Source organism: Manis javanica, chromosome 1 (assembly GCF_040802235.1).
Source record: "Manis javanica isolate MJ-LG chromosome 1, MJ_LKY, whole genome shotgun sequence".
NCBI lineage: Eukaryota > Metazoa > Chordata > Mammalia > Pholidota > Manidae > Manis > Manis javanica.
In genome coordinates, this window is record NC_133156.1 from 24,481,933 (window position 1) to 24,504,721 (window position 22,789).

The 22,789-nt window shown below is 38.9% G+C and overlaps 1 pseudogene; it reads right to left on the reverse strand.

The window, feature by feature from the left end:
• Nucleotides 1-11,196: 11,196 nt before the first annotated feature.
• LOC140843204 (olfactory receptor 1571-like) lies at nt 11,197-12,204 on the reverse strand (annotated as a pseudogene).
• Between the last annotated feature and the right edge of the window lie 10,585 nt (nt 12,205-22,789).

A 22,789-nucleotide genomic window follows, 5' to 3' on the forward strand; every position in this document is an offset into this window, starting at 1 on the left:
GCAAAATTAGACATCTATATGCAAGATAATCAAACAGGATTATTGTCTAACCACATACACAAAAGTAAACTCAAAATGGATGAAGAACCTGAATGTAAGTCATGAAACCATAAAACTATTAGAAGAAAACATAGGCAAAAATATATTGAATATAAACATGAGCAACTTTTCCAGAATACATCTCTTAGGGCAAGGGAAATAAAATAAAAAATGAACAAATGAGACTACAACAAGCTAAAAAGCTTCTGTGCAGCAAAGTACACCATCAGCAGAACAGTATGGGAGAATATATTTGTAAACGACATATCTGACAAGGGGCTATCATCCAAAATGTATAAAGAATTCACATGCTTCAATAGCCAGAAAGCAAATAACCTGATTAAAAATGGGCAGAGTATATGAAGAGACAGTTCTTCAAAGAAAATCGGATGTCCAACAGGCACATGAAAAGATGCTTCACATTTCTAATTATCAGGGAATTGCAAATTAAAACCACAATGAGATATCACCTCATCCCAGTTAGGATGGCCAACATAAGAAAGACTAGGAACAACAAATGCTGGCGAGAATATGGAGGAAGGGGAATCCTCCTACACTGCTGGTGGGAATGTAAGCTAGTTCAACCATTGTGAAAAGCAATATGGAGGCTCCTCAAAAAACTAGCAATAGAAATACCATTGGACCCAATAATTCTATTCCTTGGAATTTACCCAAAAAAAATAGCATCTCAGATTCAAAAAGATATATGCACCCCTATGTTCTTTGAAACACTATCTACAAATGGCAAGATATGAGAGCAACCTAAATGTCCATTAGTATATGGATTGATAAAGAAGATGTGGTACATATACACAATGGAATACTATTCAGCCATAAGAAAGAAACAAATCCTACCATTTGTAACAATATGGATTGAGCTAGAGGGTATTATGCTCATGAAATAAGTCAGGCAGAGAAAGACAAGTGCAAAATGATTTCACTTATTTGTGGAGTAAAACAACAAAGCAAAAATGAAGGAACAAAACAGCAGCAATTCATAGACTCCAAGAAGGGACCAGCGGTTTCCAAAGGGGTGGGGTGTGGGAGAGCAGGTGGGGAGGGAGGGAAAAGGGGAATTAGGGGTATTATGATTAGTACACATGGTGTGTGGGGTCACAGGAAAGACAGTGTAGCTCAGAGAAGACAAATAGGGCTCTGTAGCATCTTACTATGCTGATGGACAGTGACTGCAATGGGATATGGGGGGTGGACTTGATAATAAAGGAGAATGTAACAACCACATTGTTTTTCTTGTGAAACCTTCATAAGAGTGTATGTCAATGATACCTTAATAAAAATACAGATATGTAAAGACACACACACACATAAAAGTGATTTACTATGTTCCTCTTTCTGTTTTCTCTGGTATCTGTTTTTTCCTTTGCCATTATGTGACTATTAACAATAAATATTTAGAAACCCTCAGGGACCCTCAGTCTCTGCACTACTAACATCCTGGCCCAGATCCTTCTCTGTGGTGGGATATGTCCTCTACATTGCAGGATGTACAGAACATTCTTGCTGCCACTTACCTGTCCAAAAGTCACAGCAAAAATCTAATTGTAATTGCCCAATGTCCCCAAGGGAAAATAATAACTTCTGGTTTAAAAGTACAGGTTTAACTTAGTTATCCCAGAACATTTTCATAGCAGTGATATAAAGTCAATTTTTGGAGAATGAATATGCAAGACAAGCCAGTGTGAGTGCACAGCCCCTCTGGAGATATTTTGCAGCCACTGAAATAAAGGACCATTACATGACTAGTTCATGGGAGGAAAGCCCATAAGATCTCACTGAGAAGGAAGAAAAAGAGGACAGAAAGTAGAAAAAAACTACACTATAAACTATTTACATTGTGCATATGATTAACTCTTAGATCTGACCATATATAGATTATAAAACACTTGTATTAAAGTGTGGGACTATGTATGTATATGTGCATCATGTAGAAAGAGAAGCTTTAAAGGAAAGTAAGAATTTATAGAATAAAGATTATTAATGAGAATGAAATTAGGTTACTGATGCTGCTTTTAAGAACTGTACATCCCAAAAGTAAATGGAAATCTACAACAAACTTCTACAAAGACTTACAAGCCTTAATAATTAAATGATACCAACATGGATAATTAATTCAAGATTAAATTGCCAAAGACTTGAAATAACAGAATACAACAAAAAGGCTTTTAAGGTGCAAGGAGGAAGCAGTATCTACCTTAAAATTTCATCTTATGTAAGATAAATGGATTCCAATATGCTCATAGAATACAAAAGTGATCTTTAGTCAAATGGTAAAAATGCCTTTTAAATGATGGCCAAAGGTGATGCAACTTCTAGAGATAGATGTAGTAAAAAAATGTCAAAAGGTAAAATAAGGAATATCAGAGATGTGAAAAAAGTTGAATCATGTATAAATAAAGGGTAATTTTTTACCATGAATAATGAAGAACTTGCAGTTCCATTTTTGTGTATAGCAAGGATTAGTGTGTGAGGAATATGAAAGTGACTGCTGAATTCTTTCAGTAAGGAAAATAAAAATAAAAAGTTAATGGAGAGGACATAGTTTGACTGATTGATATACCTGATCACACAGAATGTACACACTATTATACATTCTCCACATCACATCTATACATAATCAGAAGAACAGAACAGCATATATGTTGTATAAAAAATTCCAAGTCTTGGAAAGAATCCAATGAAAAAGAGTAATGAAAGCACGCTGACACCACCATCCAAAAGCAAAGGATGTGCACAATTTTGAAAAGAGAAACAAAAATGGGTATCAAACCCACAAATGCATTCAGCCATTGAAATATTGCAAAGGAAAGCATTCCCCATTCCACCTATTCAATCAACTCCTCATGTTAGTAACCAAAGGGAGTGAAGATATGGTGATACATATGTATCATGCACTGCTATTGCAAAGATTTATTTGCAACTGTTGCTTGATCTGGATCTTTCCCATCTATATGGAAAATAGTCTAATATGCCCCATCTTAAAATAAAAAGAAATGCCCTCACCTCACTATATATCTGTCCAGACCTAATGCACTTTTTACTCCTACTAATCAAAAAGATACTTGCATTTATACTCCATTTTTACTGGAAGTATTTTAGATCTCCATTTCTTCTAATTGGGATTCCATTAATATCATTTAATTGTCAGTGTGAACACTTGCATTTCTGAGGTCAAGGTCCACTTTTCTTTTTAGCGTCATGAAGGAATACATTAATTTATTAGTAAAGCCAGCAAACCCACAATGATCTCTGGCATCTGGGCTATGCGGGTCTGGTTCTCAGGTGACCTCAGGCACCAGTTCTTTTTGCCATCCTCCCTGGTACTGTCCTGCAGCATCTGGTGAACTCTTGGACCTACCTGGATGGGAACTGTGACAGGAAAGTTCCCCTGTGGAAATGAATATTACCCCGTGGATGGTGGATGAGGGAGCCAAAACTATCTCCCCAAACAAGACAATCGGAAGGGGTCACACATTGGTCTCCCAGCAGAGTTAAGATTCTGAAAGGGCCAACCAGGGCCCATACAGCCCACTGAGCATCTGCAGCAGAGGAGATACTTACAGCTCCTGTGCCTGCCCATGAGGCATGCTTCCCTCTTGTTACTGTAACCTCTAATGCATGAGTTCCCTTGTGGACACTGGTCTGGACAGAATGGAAAATTTTCCTGCTGATTCTCTGTTCCTAGGAGAGCATATTACATGCCAGGTGAATTCAGTTTTAATTACTCCTTATCCATTAACTCTCCTGCTTCCAGAGCTTTAAACCTGCCAGCACACCAGACCAATCCTGAGTTAGATTTCCTTAAAAGTCTAATATTGAGGATTTGTTGTGATAATTTCCATTGGGTCTTCAATGATTTGATTTGTGGGGGGATGTGATCCTGATAACTCTGAAAATTACTATCCCCCTTTTAAGAAGAGGGACTATACTTTTTTCCTCATGATAGCATTTCCAAGATTATAAGGAATTTCATACTTAGAAGTTAAGAGCTGTCATTTAGTCCCTTATTATATAATGCTATCGATTATGAGTCTAGATATTGTTATGCAGAATAGCCTAGCTTAATATATTATAGCGATTGTCAAATATAATTTTTATAGAAGTAAATTATGAGATAGTACCATTATGAGCTACATTCTCCTTTGTGGGAATGGTTCTCAGAGTTGTTTAACGTCCTGCTCAAAGATATAAACCAAAGGATAGAGTCTTGATTGTAATTGGTCAGAATGATCCCAGTTCCCAAACTCTGCCACAAGGTTCCTCAACCAGGGTGGATTTTTCCCCCTGGGGATATTTGTACATGTCTGAAGGGATGCCTGTAAGCAGCTACTGTGCAGAGGACAGCACCCAACACATATGATAATCCCACTCCAAATATCAACAGTGATTGAATGAGAAAACCTGTTCTAGGCCACCACTTCCTACAAATCAGAAGGGTTTATAGTTGAAATGCAAGATCTGATTCTTTAGGCCGTCAGGGGCAGAGTTTGGGAACTGGGATCATTCTGACAAATTACAATCAAGACTCTATCCTTTGGTTTATATCTTTGAGCAGGACATTAAACAACTCTGAGAACCATTCCGACAAAGGAGAATGTAGCTCATAATGGTACTATCTCATAATTTACTTCTATAAAATTATATTTGACAATCGCTATAATATATTAAGCTAGGCTATTCTGAATAACAATATCTAGACTCATAATCAATAGCATTATATAACCCCAGGGCTCTGCATTTCTAACAAGCTCCAGGTGGTATAGATGCTGCAGATCCTGGTTTGTGGGTCATAATTTGAGAGTAAGGTTGTGTCCTGCATTACAGCCAGGTGCAGGTAGATTTAGGTATTGTTCAGCAAGGATCTTCCATGAAGGTAATTTTGAAATGAAAGTTTTTCACTCTTTCATAGTTGGTGATAAATTCTGTGTTGAGTTATTTTAAAATGCAATGGCACTTGAGTGACAGCAAGTAATTTATATTTGGAAAACACTGTGCAATGAATAGAATTAGGGCTTCCAAAAGATGTCTATGTTCTAATCCCAAGAAATTTTGAATATGTGAACTTACTAGGGTAATTAAGACAGGAGATGGGATAAAGTTGCTAGTCCCTTAATTGAGATTAGTCTGGGTTATCACTGTGGGACTATCGTAATTACACTGATGCTCTAAATGTGCATGAGAGAGGATGATTGAAGATGCTGTCCTGGCTGGCATTGAAAGTAGAGGAAGGTCCATGAGCCAAGGACTGCTGGTGGCTCCTGCAAACTGGAGCAGGAGATGGAATGCTGTCTTGCCAGAGGGTTTCAGCCCTGGGCAAGTTCGCTATGGATTCAGTGTGACCAAAATTGACAGCAAAATGTTCTTTGGGGTGAAAGGGTTATATCCAACTTTATTTCCAGGTGACAGGTCGGTCACTAGAATTCCATTCACTCAGAGCGAGTCTGTATGCAGTAAGCCAGTCTCTGCTTCTGGGCCCCTCTGTCTGCACAGCCATCCTCTGGGCTTCTGTGCACAGCCATCTCACACAGCTGTCCTCTGGGCCTCTCTCCTCAGCACTGCCACCACTCCAGCCTCTGCTCTGCTCTCCTGAAGCCTTGCAGCCCTGCCACCGTGTTGAACCCAGAGCACTGGGCAGAGCTCTTTTTATTGAGTCAACAGCCATGTATTGCCCACAGGTGTGCAGTGAGCTAGTCAACCAGGGCCAGGTGAGAATCCTGGCCACAGTAACTCTTATTTTATCCACAAACACATTCTCCTCTGGGGCTTCCAGAAGGATAGAGGCCCTGTATACATCTTGATTTTAGGCCATTAAGACCCATTTCAGGCTTCTGAACTTCCGATTTATAAGCTAGAATGTTATCTAAGTCATTGCTGTGCTAATTTGTTTCAGCAGTAATAGGAATATTATACACTTATTCTATAAAATATTGTTTGCTGTAACTGAGTTTAAACCACTCAAATCATTCAGTTAGCACCTGGGGCAAGACATTATGGTTTGAAATTCCATTTAAATAGAATCTTACAGTTAATTTGGAGCTATTTGGTACCATGGGTGACACAAAGAATTTCTCATTGCATAAATGTAAAGGTGGTTCTGATTTTAATGCTTCTGAGACATTAAAATAGGAAAATAATCATTATAAAATTAAGGTCACTCAGTCAACTTAAATCTTTGTGGTCAAAATTTCTATATTCTATTTTATGTTAATTCAGATGTTCATTCCTTTTATTTTTATCCTCTCCAAAATTCTCTCAAGGTTTCTTTCAATGAAATAGATGGAACTATAGATGAGTTTGTGTAATGCATACATGTATATATCTGGGAGAGTTCATTTCAGATGCAGAGTTCATTTTGGAAGTCAGAGTACAATGTGAGGAAGGAATTCATTAAAGGAGAGTGTTAATGAATGACAGAATAGAATAATAAAGAAAGTTAGTTGAACAGCTGCTCAGCATGGGGCACAACCCCTGCTAACTCCTCAAGAAAGGGTCATCTGGCATCCAGTGTCCCTTGGATCTGCATGGCATGGGAACTGAGTCCCCAACACCCCAGGCTTTGGGGGAGCCGCAGAGCACTGGATGGAGTGAGATCATGTTCTGAAAACTTCCTATGGGTAAAGAAGGGAGTCTTTCATACAGGTTACTAAAGAGCATCATGACTGTGAGTTGCTGTTCCCAGTCACCTAGGCAATGGCAATTTGCAAGGCCAGGTCTGAGCTCTCAGAAGCCCCTCCCTACTTGTTTGAGATGATAGAGAGAGTGAAGGTTTAAGCTGAAATCCAGAGGATTAGAATGACAAAGTGAAGTAACAAAACACCACTGGAAAGGCACAGAGACAATGCATTTAAGTGAGAAGTTTATTTAAGGCAAAAAGGAGCGCACTTGGAGAAAGGGGAGTGTGGGCTGCCCCAGAGAAGAGGCACTGCTAAATGGTTGGGAAAAGGTTATGATTAAAAGGTTACACACTTATAAAGTGCAGGTAACCTCAGAGAGAGGAACACACTGAAAGGCTGAGAGTTTCCCCTTTTAAGGATTTTTCAGGAATGTGACAAAGGGCTGGTGGTGCAGACTTGTTAACTGGTCTCTGAATATTTAGAATTAACTTAACACAAGGAATTTACTGCACTGATTTCTCCCTGAGATAACTGGCATCTTGACCTGGGAGCACATCTAACAAGACTACCTGCCCAGCCTGAAGATGGTCTGAGTTATTGTTTGCTTGCTAAAGAGTAAGCTTACTTCTTAACTTCCTGGGTGTTAAAATGCACTTATCTTTAAGATGAAATCCTTCCTGCCTTTTACTATGTTGTTTAGGGCTGGGCCTACATGCTAAATTAGTTGCCTAGGTTGCAAACTACTTGATTAGGGCTGAAGGAGAAAAAGACAGCATATAGGTAAAGTTAAAAAATAAGCTGAGCCTGCATGATTAACACAATAAAGATCTGGGCTATGCTGAAGAACTCTCCTTTATCTGGGGAATATTCAAACATTCCAGGCCGAGTTGCTTCTGGCATTTTGATCTTTAACTGATCAACTCTGGGCTTTCCTGGCCTTATTCTCTTTCCACCCTGCTAATATCTATTTTCCTGCCTAACATTATATGTATATATATGTATGTGTGTGTGTGTGTGTATGTGTGTGTGTGTGGTTATTTGAAAAATTATGCAAACAGGCATACATGCATATATAAAAAACACACCCACTCCTTACTTTGAATGTTTTCATTGAATGTTTTCCTTGCACTCAACAAAGTATGCCTAGCATTTCATTCATTCCTTACAACATCCGCCTGAAACAATGTTCATCATCTCACATTACCTTCAGAAATTAGGAAACTGATACCCAGGTAGATTATATCTTTAACAATTACATTAAAAGTAGTTAGACTTATTCTGCACCTTCTCTATTATATACAAATGTATCCATATATTATGTACTCAATTTCTCTATGACTCCTTTAACTCAGGCAATAGTACATTTTAAACATGTGAAGCTTATTGGACATAATTATACTCCAGTAAATTAGAATTAAAAATTCTAGTGGTATATAACTCAGGTCAGATCTGGAGTACATGTAGCTCGGTCACTCCACACAGTGGTGAGAAGTATGTCTTGTAACTGGGAAAAGTGAAGTGTCATGTATGTATATGGTAATATATAGGAAGATTAACCTACATATATATAAATGAAGTAAACAAATGTGATATATTGGTGGAAGAAAGAAGTGTAATACAGATGTACACAGCATCATGGAAGAGATTTAGAAACACAATGTAGACAATTTTGACTGAACATAGATAGTCCCATGAGTAACCCAGAAGCAATCATAACAACTCCCCACCAAGTGATCTCATTCAATTTTGAAGGCATTATATTGAAACAGGTGCTTTCAGGATACCTTGTTATATGGCACTAACTGATTCAATAATGAGAGCAAGCAGAACTGAGAGCAATTGTAATAAGCTTCTCATTCTGGGTATTTGGAGACATTTGTGATTACTCTGTTATTTTAGATAGCTGTATTAAAATGTGACTTCTATATAACCCAGTAATTCCACTTCTGGGAATTTATTTAAGAAAAACAAAATTGACTAATTTGAAAAGATACATGAATGCCTGTTTATTGAAGCATTATATACAATAGTTAAAATATGGGAGCAACTCACATGCCCATCTGTAGAAGAATGGATAAAGAATATGTGGACTGTATAAAATGGAATATTACTCATCCATAAAAAATAATGCAATTTTATATTTTGCAATAACATAGACAGACTTAGAGGGTATTATGCTAAGATAAAGACAAATATATAATTTCACATATATGTTGTATATGAAAAACAAAGCAAATGAACAAACAAAATAGAAACAAACTCATGGACATAGAGAACAGACTGGTGGTTGCCATGGGGGAGAAGATGTGGGAGGATGGGTGAAATAGGTGAAAGGGGAAGATAATCAGTGTGAGTGTTTGATATCTTGATCTGGGTGATTAAAAAGTGTGGACATAACTGTATACATATGTTAAATTCATCAAGTTGTACACTAAAATTTGTGCATTGTATTGTATATATCACAATAAAACTATCATTAAAATATGGAATCCATTGAGGTTTCCTTTCAGATAAGCAATGAGAGTTTAGAAGGATGTGCCATGCCTCTCCACAAAAGTTATAACTTTAATTACATGAATGTACAGGAATTTAAAGTCTGTAGTGAGTCATCCTTTGATCATGAGAATATATGTATATATATATCTGTGTGTGTGTGTGTGTGTGTGTGTGTGTGTATATATATGGTGTAAAATACATGGTGTTGATGTCATTTAATCATTGCCCATTTTGCCATTTTGTGTTTATGATAAAATCTAGAAAATGGAGATATTTCATGTAGAGCAGTGCAGTCATATTTGTATGTATTACTGGAAATTTTAAATTGGAGAAAGGGGAGAGTGGGCTGCCCTTGCATAAATGTAAAGGTGGTTCTGATTTTAATGCCTGGCATAAGCAGGAAGATAATTCAATAAAAAAGCATAAACATGCCAAACAATCCTTCATCTCAATGGAAAAATAAAAACCTTGCACATGGACACCAAAATCCATACTTCAATGTATCAGATGTACAGCATGACAATGAAATATTTTCCTTAGTATAATTTACATTTTTCTTCATCATACTTAACCTTTCTTGCTCAAATGTCCATATTAGGTCTATTCAAGTTCATTTTTCCATGTAGATTCCACTTGGAGACATGCATTTGCTAATCATTTTGACAATCACTCTGGCAGGCATTGCATGTAACATGAGAATATGATCCTAATGACAATAAAACTCAAAGACCACCTATAAAACAAACTGTCAGTTAAAGTCCACATTATCAGGAAGAGCAGTTAATGTGGTTGTATGTAAAAGAGTGATGTACACAAAACTTAAAAAATGTGGACTCAGTCTGCTACTTCTATAGCTTTTCTTCTTCCTTCCTAATTACAGCCCTTTAGTAAAATTCGTGCCTCATATAGAAAATTACCGAGTATCATAATTATTCTAAGTGGCAAAGATACTTCAGGACAAATGCTGGGCATAGAAGCCACAGGGCATAAATCTGCAAAGAAGTAAAAAGCTAACCTTTTCAAAGAATATTGTTTCTCTCTCACTTACCAACTTTACATTTCCCTGTATGATCACGAAAGACGAATGGTTAGTCAGAGACGGGTAAGATTCATCAAGGGAGGAACAACCTAAGACAGGCACAGTAACGGGTGGGGCATCAGGTGAGAAATTGGGGATCAACAGAGGTGAGGCTTAGAACCTCACCCCCCCTGTTTTGAGAGAAATCTTCTGCATCCGTGGATGTTTTGTTGCCCTTGTCTAGCTTGGATTAATACTTAGTCTATAGGCACAAATCTGATCATCGACATTTGCCCTCTTACAGCACTAAATTAAGTTTTCTACCTTTATCTTGCATCTACCTAACACTTCAGCATTTTATTTAAAAAAAGGGAGGAATGTGGGATTCACATATAAATAAAGTATAAAAATCAAATGAATAATCATATCTGACTTGATTGTTTATAGCTAATGACGCGTGATCAAAACCAAAAGTTTCTGTGATATGACTGCCCTTGCACTGTTCACCATGTAAGAACTTGTTCACCATGTAAGAACTTGTTCATTATGCTTCAGAAGATTGGAGACTGTTGAGAGTTAGGCTTGGGGTTGATTAATGATTGTGCATTGAGTTCCCTATACAGAATTTTATTGTTGTTAACCACCATTTGATCAATAAATATGAGAGATGCCCTCTCAAAACAAAATGTAGACTCAGATTTTCCATTATTATCAAACTATATACTTAGTTTGCTTGTCAAAAGTAGTTTTTTCCTTACAAATAATAGAATTTGCGACTATACTTTTAGTAAAAAATGTGATGATATGTATCATTTGAAAAGAAAGCCATGCTACCATATGAAATAAATGGGAATTTCCAAATATTTTGGATCAAGGTTGGGCAAAACTATGAGAAACCATGAAGTGAATAAAAGGAATACTGCCTGTATGTCAGACACAGAAGTAAGCTTTATAAGGTGAGTGACTTAAACTGAATGGATAAATTGAACTAAAAAAATGAAAATTCAGGAATTAAATAGAAGGAACAAGTTCTACTTCCAATATCTGATAAAAAAATAGCAAATTCTGGCTCTGAGGCTTTGAGCCCTGACATGACAGGCACTTCTTCATTCCTAGGACAATTGGTCCCATTATAGCTGTCATCCCCAGGAATCTTTTTAGAGCCCTCTTTATGTCCTTATTCCTGAGACTGTACATGGAGGGGTTCAGCAAGGGTGTGGCCACAGTGTACATCACAGGCTGCTGCACTTGAGTGTGAGCTGGGGGTAGCAGCAGAGCTGAGTACACACCTAGGCTTCTACAATAAAACAAGGAGATAATGGAGATGTGAGATGCACATGTGGAAAATGTTTGATATTGCCCTGAGCTGATGAGATTCCATGTATGGAGGGACCTATCTTAGAGTAGGAGTAAAGGATCCCATTGAGGGGACCACCAGCCAGGAGCACAGCTGTGACTTCCATCACTGTGTCAAAGATAAAAGTGTAAGAACAGGCAAATCAGACCACTTAATTAAGTTCACAGATAACATGGGGGATATCCAAATCTGTACAGAATGGCAGTCTTACCACCAATAAGCTTTCTAAAAAAGGAATTAAGAGCACTGATGATCCAGGACACCAACTACAGCAGTCCCCAGAGTTCATGATGACCGTGTAGTCCAGAGGGTGGCAGATGGTCACATACCAGTCACAGGCCATCACACTCAGGAGACAGGGGACAAAACTCTAAAGAATATGAAAAATACATTTGGCTGATGCATCCTGCATAGGTTATTTCTTGGCTTGGCACCTGGATGTTCAGCAGCCTCTTTGGGCTGGTGGTGGAGGTGAAGCCAATGTCCGCAAAGGACAGGTCGGAGAGGAAGAATTATGTGGGTGTGTGCAGGTGGGAGTCTGAGCTGACAGCCAGGATGAGGAGCAGGTTCCCAAACACAGGCACATGGAGAGGAAAACTCCAAATATGAAGGGCTGCAGTTCTGATACACAGTGAAACTTGTGTAGTATTTCCTGGGTCCATGTGGTAGAGATGACTACCAGGAAACAGGAAAACAACATGATTAATATTCAATAATTGGCATTACTAATGCAGTGAAATTATACAATCTATATTTTGCAGTCACTAAGTCAATAATCATAATTTTGTATGCAAATTATTCTCCTCAAGGTGTCCCCCTCATCATCTCTGATTATTAATTCCTATCCACCCTCAGCCTTTTCTTCCAAAGGTCCTGTGTTCTACACTTTAAATGAGAAATTCTGTGTGGCATTTGGATACATCCCATGGTATCCCTGAAAATTGCTATTCCCCTCTTCAACATCTGGGGAAACTCTGTTCATTTGACCTGAAATCTTGGAGGCCACAATCCATGGCTTCATAACACTTTTGTCAAGATAATGAGGAATTTCCTTCTTATATCATAAATTGAGTTGGGATTTAATCTCCCTTTATAAAATGTTTGCTAAATCTCAGATATTTACTTAGAAATTTTTATGTAGTGTAACCTGACCTTAGCACCTCCTATGCATTGATCACCCAGTTATGGAAACTGACTTGCACTGTCACCAGACACCCCAGCTCCAAGGCTCAGAGCCTTCCCTCTGTGTGGAGCCTTGCTCATGGGTCTATTTGGAAATTTTCATCTCCTCTCAGTCTTCAAAGCTCCATCTCCTCTTCCTGACTGTTACAATTTATATCCCTCATGAATCTGTTTTTTAAACATTCCCACAGAAAATAACCCTTCATCTTGCACTTAATTTTGATTATTGCACTATCATTTTTCTTTTCAGGGAGATTTATTTATTTATTTATGTTTATTTTTAAAAATTTTATTAAGATATTATTGATATACATTCTTGTAAAGGTTTTACATGGAAAAACAATGTGGTTACTACATTTACCCATATTATCAAGTCCCCACCCATACCCCAATGCAGTCACTGTCCATCAGTGCATCAAGATGCCACAGATCCACTATGTGTCTTCTCTGTGCTACACTGTTCTCCCTGTGATCCCCCACATCATATGTAATAAACATAATACCACTCAATTCCCTTCTCCCTCCCTCCCCACCCGCCCTCCCACACCTCTCTCCTTTGGTAATCCCTTGTTGGAGTCTCTGAATGTGCTGCTATTTTGTTCCTTCAGTTTTGCTTCATTGTTATACTCCACAAATGAGGGAAATTATTTGGTATTTGTCTTTCTCTGCCTGGCTTCTTTCACTGAGCATAATGTCCTCCAGCTCCATTCATGTTGTTGCAAATGGTAGGATTTGTTTCTTTCTTATGGCTGGATAGTATTCCATTATGTATATGTACCACATCTTGTTTATAGATTCATCTACTGATGGACGCCTAGGTTGCTTCCATTTCTTGGCTATTGTGAAAAGTGCTGCCATAAACATAAGGCTGCATATGTCTTTTTGAATCTGAGAAATTGTATTCTTTGGGTAAATTCCAAGGAGTGGGATTCCTGGATCAAATGGTATTTCTATTTTTATTTTTTTGAGGAACCTCCATATTGCTTTCCACAATGGTTGAACTAGCTTACATTCCCACCAGCAGTGTAGGAGGATTCCCCTTTCTCTGCATCCTCACCAGCATTTGTTGTTGTCTTTTCGATGCTAGCCATCCTTACTGGTGTGAGGTGATATCTCATTGTGGTTTTAATTTGCGTTTCCCTGATGATTAGTGATGTGGAGCATCTTTACATGTGTCTGTTGGCCATCTGAATTACTTCTTTGGAGAACTGCCTCTTCATATCATCTGCCCATTTTTAATCAGGTTATTTGATTCTTGGGTGTTGAGGCGTGAAAGTACTTTATATATTTTGGATGTTAACCCTTAGGTGGATGTGTCATTTACAAATATGTTCTCCCATACTGTAGGATACCTTTTGCTCTGTTGATGGTGTCCTTTGCCATACAGAAACTTTTTAGTTAGATGTAGTCCCATGAGTTCATTTTTGCTTTTGTTTCCCTTGCTCGAGGAGATGTGTGCAGGAAGAAGTTGCTCATACCTATATTCAGGAGATTTTGCCTATGTTTTCTTCTAAAAGTTTTATGGTTTAATGACTTACATTTAAGTGTTTAATCCATTTTGAGTTTACTTTTGTGTATGGGGTTAAACAATAATCCTGTTTCATTATCTTGCATGTAGCTGTCTAATTTTGCCAGCACCAGCTGTTGAAGAGGCTGTCATTTCCCATGTCCATGGACCCTTTATCATATATTAATCGGCCATATATGGTTGGGTTTATATCATGGCCCTCTAGTCTGTTCCATTGATCTATGGGTCTGTTCTTGTGCCAGTACCAAATTGTCTTGATTACTGTGGCTTTGTAGTAGAACTTGAAGTTGGGTATCATAATCCCCCAGCTTTATTCTTCCTTCTCAGAATTGCTTTGGTTATTCTGGGTCTTTTGTGGTTCCATATGGCTCCCCTCCTCATCAAGTCCCCTGCACGTACCCATTCACAGTCACTGTCCATCAACATAGTAAGATGCTGTAAAATCACTACTTGTCTTCTCTGTGTTGCACAGCCCTCCCTGTGCTCCCCCTCCCCACTATACATATTAATTGTAATGCACCCTTTCTTTTTTCCCGCCCTTATCTCTCCCTTCACACCCATCCTCCCCAGTCCCATTCCCTTTGGTAACTGTGAGTCCATCTTGGGTTCTGTGATTCTGCTGCTGTTTTGTTCCTTCAGTTTTCTTTTGTTCTTATACTCCACATATGAGTGAAATCATTTGGTACTTGTCTTTCTCCGCCTGGCTTATTTCACTGAGCATAATACCCTCTAGCTCCATCCATGTTGTTGCGAATGGTAGGATTTGTTTTTTTCTTATGGCTGAATAATATTCCATTGTGTATATGTACCACATCTTCTTTATCCATTCATCTACTGATGGACATTAAGGTTGCTTCCATATCTTGGCTTTCTTAAATAGTACAGTGATAAACATAGGAGTGCATCTATGTTTTTCAACCTGGACTGCTTCATTCTTAAGGTAAATTCCTAGAAGTGCAAATCCTGGGTCAAATGCTATTTGTATTTTTTTATTTTGAGAGGGCATCTCTCATATTTATTGATCAAATGATTGTTAACAACATTAAAATTGTGTATAGGGGGGTCAATGTTCAATGCACAATCATTAATCCATCTCAAGCCTAATTCTCGTCAGTCTCCAATCTTCTGAAGCATAACGAACAAGTTCTTACATGGTGAACGAATTCTAACATAGTGAATAAGTTCCTACATGGTGAACAGTACAAGGGCATTCATCACAGAAGCGTTCGGTTTTGATCACCTCTGTTGGTCCCCAATTTCTCACCTGATGGCCCCCTGTGACTATGCCTGTCTTAGGTTGTTCCTGCTTTGAGGAATCTTACCCATCTCTGGCTAACCAGTCATCTTCCTGGGCCACACAGGAAAATGTAAAGTTGGTAAGTGAGAGAGAAGCCTTACTGTTTGAAAAGGTTAGCTTTTTACTTCTTTGCAGATTTATGCCCTGTGGCTTCTGTGCCTAGCACTTGTCTCGAGGTATCTTTACTACCTGGAGGAATTATGATACTCGGTAAATTCGATATGAGGCATAAATTCTATTTAAGGGTTGCAATTAGGAAGGAAGAAGAAAAGCTATAGAGGTAGCATATGGAAGAAAACATGGGAGGATTGATTATTTCTTTGACATATCTTTTGTAGAGTACCTTAAGCATGTATAGGTTTTAAACTACTAACTAACTTGCACACACATATTAACATAATAGGAATACGGTGACATAAACAAAGCAAATCTATAATTACCATCCATCTCCAGTGAAGCCAAGAAAACCAGTTAGGCACCCTAGGCATTTGTGAAAATTTGTCTATGATATGATGGATATTGTTCAACTGTACTTGAACAGTCTGAGAGAAATCAGACAAATTAAAGCAGCCCATTTCTTGGATCTGTTCACATCCCATATGTTCTTTTATCCGTAGATAGTATATAGTCGTAAGATTTTGGAGTGCTACAACTTGCACCCCTCCCAACTCCTGGTTGAGTTCCAACAGTACATATCCGATCAAATTCATTGTCTCACTGTATGCACATGCCAGCCTAGACATCTCCCTCCTCATTCCAATGACAAGTCCAGGAATTGGTGCGATGGATGCAGCCACAACCACAGCAGTGCCCGGATCCCTGTGGAGGCTTTTTGATGATCGTCCTCCGGCACGAGTCCTCCAGAGAGTGCTGATGCCAGAAGCTTCTCCTCATACCGTATCTTAGTTCATTTTCTGGGTAGCCAAGCTAGGCCTCGATCTTCTGCATAAGAACAAACAGACCCTTTGCCCACACTTTGACATGCTCTCTATACCACTGTGTAGAACTCATTGGAGGTGAGCACACAGGAACTGCTTTTTTTTTTTATTCAGAGAAAGGAATATTATCAGAAAGAGTACCTCCATAGCTGATCATCTGACACCCTTTAAGTGATCAACATTAAGGATATTTAAAGCATGCGTTGATCTTTAATTTACCAATAGTTTTATCCTATCAAGGAGTAATCCCCCTTTTATTTCTTTCTTTCTTTCTTTTTTTTTAATCTTTAATCTACACTTACATGAAGAATACTATGTTTACTACACTCTCCCCTATATCAGGTCCCCCCTAAAAACCACATTACGGTTACTGTCCATCAGCTTAGCAAAATGTTGTAGAAACACTACTTGTCCTCTCTGTGTTGTACAGCACTTGCATGCTAATCTTAATACCCCCCCTTCTTCTTCCGCTCCTTATTCCCCCCTGCCCACCCATCCTCCCCACTTCCTTTCCATTTGGTACCTGTTAGTCCATTTTCGGGTTCTGTAATTCTGCTGCTGTTTTGTTCCTTCAGTTTTTCTTTTGTTCTTATACTCCTCAGATGAGTGAAATCATTTGGTATTTCTCTTTCTCCGCTTGGCTTATTTCACTGAGCATAATACTCTCCAGCTCCATCTATGTTGCTGCAAATGGTTGAATTTTTCCACTGCTTATGGCTGAGTAGTATTCCCTTGTGTATATGTACCACATCTTCTTTATCCATTCATCTACCAATGGACATTTAGGTTGCTTCCAATTCTTGGGTATTGTAAATAGTGCTGCGATAAACATAGGGGTGCATCTGTCTTTCTCAAACTTGATTGCTGCGTTCGTAGGGTAAATTCTTAGGAGGGGAATTCCTGGGTCAAATGGTAGGTCTGTTTTGAGCATTTTGATGAACCTCCATACTGCTTTCCACAATGGTTGAACTAATTTACATTCCCTAATTACATATAGGAGGGTTCCCCTTTCTCCACAGCCTCGCCAACATTTGTTGTTGTTTGTCTTTTGGATGGCAGCCATCCTTACTGGTGTGAGGTGATACTTCATTGTAGTTTTAATTTGCATTTCTCTGATAATTAGCGATGTGGAGCATCTTTTCATGTGTCTCTTGGCCATCTGTATTTCTTTTTTAGAGAATTGTCTGTTCAGTTCCTCTGTCCATTTTTTAATTGGGTTATTTGTTTTTTGTTTGTTGAGGTGTGTGAGCTCTTTATATATTCTGGATGTCAAGCCTTTATCGGATCTGTCATTTTCAAATATATTCTCCCATACTGTAGGGTTCCTTTTTGTTCTATTGATGGTGTCTTTCACTGTACAGAAGCCTTTCAGCTTAATGTAGTCCACTTGCTCATTTTTGTTGTTGTTTTCCTTGCCCGGGGTGATATGTTCAAGAAGAGGTCACTCATGTTTATGTCTAAGAGGTTTTTGCGTATTGTTTTTTCCAAGAGTTTAATGGTTTCATGACTTACATTCAGGTCTTTGATCCATTTTGAGTTTATCTTTGTATATGGGGTTAGACAATGGTGCAGTTTCATTCTCCTACATGTAGCTGTCCAGTTTTGCCAGCACCATCTGTTGAAGAGACTGTCATTTTGCCATTGTATGTCCATGGCTCCTTTATCAAATATTAATTGACCATATATGTTTGGGTTAATTTCTGGAGTCTCTAATCTGTTCCACTGGTCTGTGGCTCTGTTCTTGTGCCAGTACCAAATTGTCTTGATTACTATGGCTTTGTAGTAGAGCTTGAAGTTGGGGAGTGAGTTCCCCCACCCCACTTTATTCTTATTTTTCAGGATTGCTTTGGCTGTTCAGGGTCTTTGGTGTTTCCATATGAATTTTTGAATTACTTGTTCCCATTCATTGAAGAATGTTGCTGGTAATTTGAGAGGGATTGCATCAAATGTGTATATTGCTTTGGGCAGGATGGCCATTTTGACAATATTAATTCTTCCTAGCCATGAGCATGGGATGAGTTTCCATTTGTTAGTGTCCCCTTTAATTTCTCTTAAGAGTGACTTGTAGTTTTCAGAGTATAAGTCTTTCACTTCATTGGTTAGGTTTATTCCTAGGTATTTTATTCTTTTTGATGCAATGGTGAATGGAATTGTTTTCCTGATTTCTCTTTCTATTGATTCATTGTTAGTGTATAGGAAAGCTACAGATTTCTGTGTGTTAATTTTGTATCCTGCAACTTTGCTGTATTCCAATATCAGTTCTAGTAGTTTTGGAGTGGAGTCTTTAGGGTTTTTTATGTACAGTATCATATCATCTGCAAATAGTGACAGTTTAACTTCTTCTTTGCCAATCTGGATTCCTTGTATTTCTTTGTTTTGTCTGATTGCCGTGGCTAGGACCTCCAGTACTATGTTAAATAACAGTGGGGAGAGTGGGCATCCCTGTCTGGTTCCCGATCTCAGAGGAAATGCTTTCAGCCTCTCGCTGTTCAGTATAATGCTGGCTGTGGGTTTATCATATATGGCCTTTATTATGTTGAGGTACTTGCCCTCTATTCCCATTTTGCTGAGAGTTTTTATCATGAATGGATGTTGAATTTTGTCAAATGCTTTTTCAGCATCTATGGAGATGATCATGTGGTTTTTGTCTTTCTTTTTGTTGATGTGGTGGATGATGTTGATGGATTTTCGAATGTTGTACCATCCTTGCATCCCTGGGATGAATCCCACTTGGTCATGGTGTATGATCCTTTTGATATACTGTTGAATTCTGTTTTCTAATATTTTATTGAGTATTTTTGCATCTACATTCATCAGGGATATTGGTCTGTAATTTTCTTTTTTGGTGGGGTCTTTGCCTGGTTTTGGTATTAGGGTGATGTTGGCTTCATAGAATGAGTTTGGGAGTATTCCCTCTTCTTCTATTTTGTGGAACACTTTAAGGAGAATGGGTATTATGTCTTCTCTGTGTGTCTGATAAAATTCCGAGGTAAATCCGTCCGGCCCTAGGGTTTTGTTCTTGGGTAGTTTTTTGATTACCGTTTCAATTTCTTTGCTCGTAATTGGTTTGTTTAACTTTTGTGTTTCTTCCTTGGTCAGTCTTGGGAGGTTGTATTTTTCTAGGAAGTTGTCCATTTCTTCTAGGTTTTCCAGCTTGTTGGCATATAGGTTTTCATAGTAGTCTTTAATAATTCTTTGTATTTCTGTGGAGTCTGTCATGATTTTTCCATTCTCATTTCTGATTATGTTGATTTTTGTTGATTCTCTTTTTCTCTTAATAAGTTGGGCTAGAGGCTTATCTATTTTGTTTATTTTCTCAAAGAACCAGCTCTTGGTTTCTTTGATTTTTGCTATTGTTTTATTCTTCTCAATTGTGTTTATTTCTTCTCTGATCTTTATTATGTCCCTCCTTCTGCTGAATTTAGGCCTCATTTGTTCTTCTTTTTCCAGTTTCGAAAGTTGTGATGTTAGACTGTTCATTTGGGATTGTTCTTCCTTCTTCGGGTGTGCCTGGATCGCTATCTACTTTCCTCTTATGACTGCTTTTGCTGCATCCCACAGAAGTTGGGGCTTAGTGTTGTTGTTGTCATTTGTTTCTATATAGTGCTTGATCTCTATTTTGATTTGTTCATTGATCCATTGATTATTTAGAAGCATGTTGTTAAATCTCCATGTGTTTGTGAGCCTTTTTGTTTTCTTTGTAGAATTTATTTCTAGTTTTATACCTTAGTGGTCTGAAATATTGGTTGGTAGAATTTCAATATTTTGGAATTTACTGAGGCTCTTTTTGTGAGCTAGTATGTGGTCTATTCTGGATAATGTTCCATGTGCACTTGAGAAGAATGTATATCCTGTTGCTTTTGGATGTAGAATTCTATAGTTGTCTTTTAGGTCCATCTGTTCTAGTGTGTTGTTCAGTGCCTGTGTGTCCTTACTTATTTTCTGCCCTGTGGATCTATCCTTTGGGGTGAGTGGTGTGTTCAGTCTCCTAAAATGAATGCATTGCAGTCTATTTCCCTCTTTACTTCTGTTAGTATTTGTTTCACTAACGCTGGTGCTCCTGTGTTGGGTGCATATATGTTTGGAACGGTTGTATCCTCTTGTTGGACTGAGCCCTTTATCATTATGTAGTGTCATTCTTTATCTCTTGTTACTTTCTTTATTTTGAAGTCTATTTTGTCTGATATTAGTACTGCAACCCCTGCTATCTTCTTACTGTTGTTTGCCTGAAATATGTTTTTCCATCCCTTGACTATTAGTCTGTGGATGTCTTTGGGTTTGACGTGTGTTTCTTGTAAGCAGCATATAGATGGGTCTTGCTTTTTTATCCATTCTATTACTCTGTGTCTTTTGATTGGTGCATTAAGTCCATTGACATTTAGGATGACTATTGAGAGATATGTACCTATTGCCATTGCAGGCTTTAGATTCGCGGTTACCAAAGGTTCAAGGTTAGCTTCTTTAGTATCTTACTGCCTAACTTAGCTCAATTACTGAGCTGTTATATACACTGTCTGGTGATTCTTTTCTTCTCTCCCTTCTTATTCCTCCTCCTCCATACTTCATGTGTTGTGTGTTTTTTTCTGTGCTCTTTTACGGAGAGCTCCCATCTAGACCAGTCCCTGTAAAATGCCCTGTAGAGGTGGTTTGTGGGAAGCAAATTCCCTCAGCTTTTGCATGTCTGGGAATTGTTTAATCCCGCCATCATATTTAAATGATAGTCATGCTGGATACAGTATCCTTGGTTCAAGGCCCTTCTGTTTCATTGCATTTTATATGTCATGCCATTCTCTTCTGGCCTGTAGGGTTTCTGTCGAGAAGTCTGATGTTAGCCTGATGGGTTTTCCTTTATAGGTGACCTTTTCCTCTCTAGCTGCCTTTAAAACTCTTTCCTTGTCCTTGATCCTTGCCATTTTAATTATTATGTGTCTCGGTGTTGTCCTCCTTGGATCCTTTCTGTTGGGAGTTCTGTGTAATTCCGTGGTCTGTTCGATTATTTCCTCCCCCATTTTGGGGAAGTTTTCAGCAATTATTTCTTTAAAGAGACTTTCTATCCCTTTTCCTCTTTCTTCTTCTGGTACCCCTATAATATGAATATTATTCCTTTTGGATTGGTCACATAGTTCTCTTAGTGTTGTTTCATTCCTGGAGATCCTTTTATCTCTCTCTATGTCAGCTTCTATACGTTCCTGTTCTCTGGCTTCTATTCCTTCAATGGCCTCTTGCATCTTTTCCATTCTGCTTATAAATCCTTCCAGGGATTGTTTCACTTCTGTGATCTCCTTCCTGACATCTGTGATATCACTCTGGACTTCATCCCATTGCTCTTGCATTTTTCTCTGCATCTCATGCCATTGATCTTGCATTTTTCTCTGCATCTCTGTCAGCATGTTCATGATTTTTATTTTGAATTCTTTTTCAGGAGGACTGGTTTGGTCTGTCTCCTCAGGTGTTGTCTCTGTGATCTTTGTCTGCCTGTAGTTTTGCCTTTTTATGGTGATAGAGATAGTTTGCAGAACTGGTACGAGTGACCACTGGAAGAGCTTCCCTTCTTGTTGGTTTGTGGCCTTCCTCTCCTGGGAGAATAGCGATCTCTAGTGGCTTATGCTTGTCAGCTGTGTGCAGACAGGGTTTCTGCTACCTGCCTGTTTGCTATGGAGTTTATCTCTGCTGTTGCTGTGGGCGTGGCCTGGCTGGGGCTGCTCCTCCAAAGTGGTGGAGCCCCTTTGGAGGGGGAGTGGCCGGGAGGCTATTTATCTCCGTAAGGGGCCTCTGTGCTCCCTGTTGCCCAGGGGGTTAGAGTGCCCAGAGATCCCCAGATTCCCTGCCTCTGGTCTAAGTGTCCTGTCCTGCCCCTTTAAGACTTCCAAAATGCACTCTCCAAACCAAAACAACAACAGCAACAACGAAAGAGGAAAATGAAAAAAAAAAGTAAAAAATGCTCGATTTTCGTTGTCCTCAGGCACCAGTCCCAGGCACCCACTCACCGGTCCTACTGCCCTGCCTCCCTAGCACCGGGGTCCCTGTCCCTTCAAGGCTTCCAAAAAGCACCCGCCAAAAAAAAAAAAAAAGGGAAAAGCGCACGATATTGTTTGTTCTCAGGCACTGGTCCCAGCACCCACTCACTGGTCCTGCTGCCCTGCCTCCCTAGCACTGGGGTCCCTGTCCCTCCAAGGCCTCCAAAAAACACTCGCCAAAAATATAACGGAAAAACGCACTACCCTCTCCGTCCCAGGCGCCGGTCCCAGGCACCCGCTCACCGGCCCTACCGCCCTGCCTCCCTGGCACTGGAGTCCCTGTCC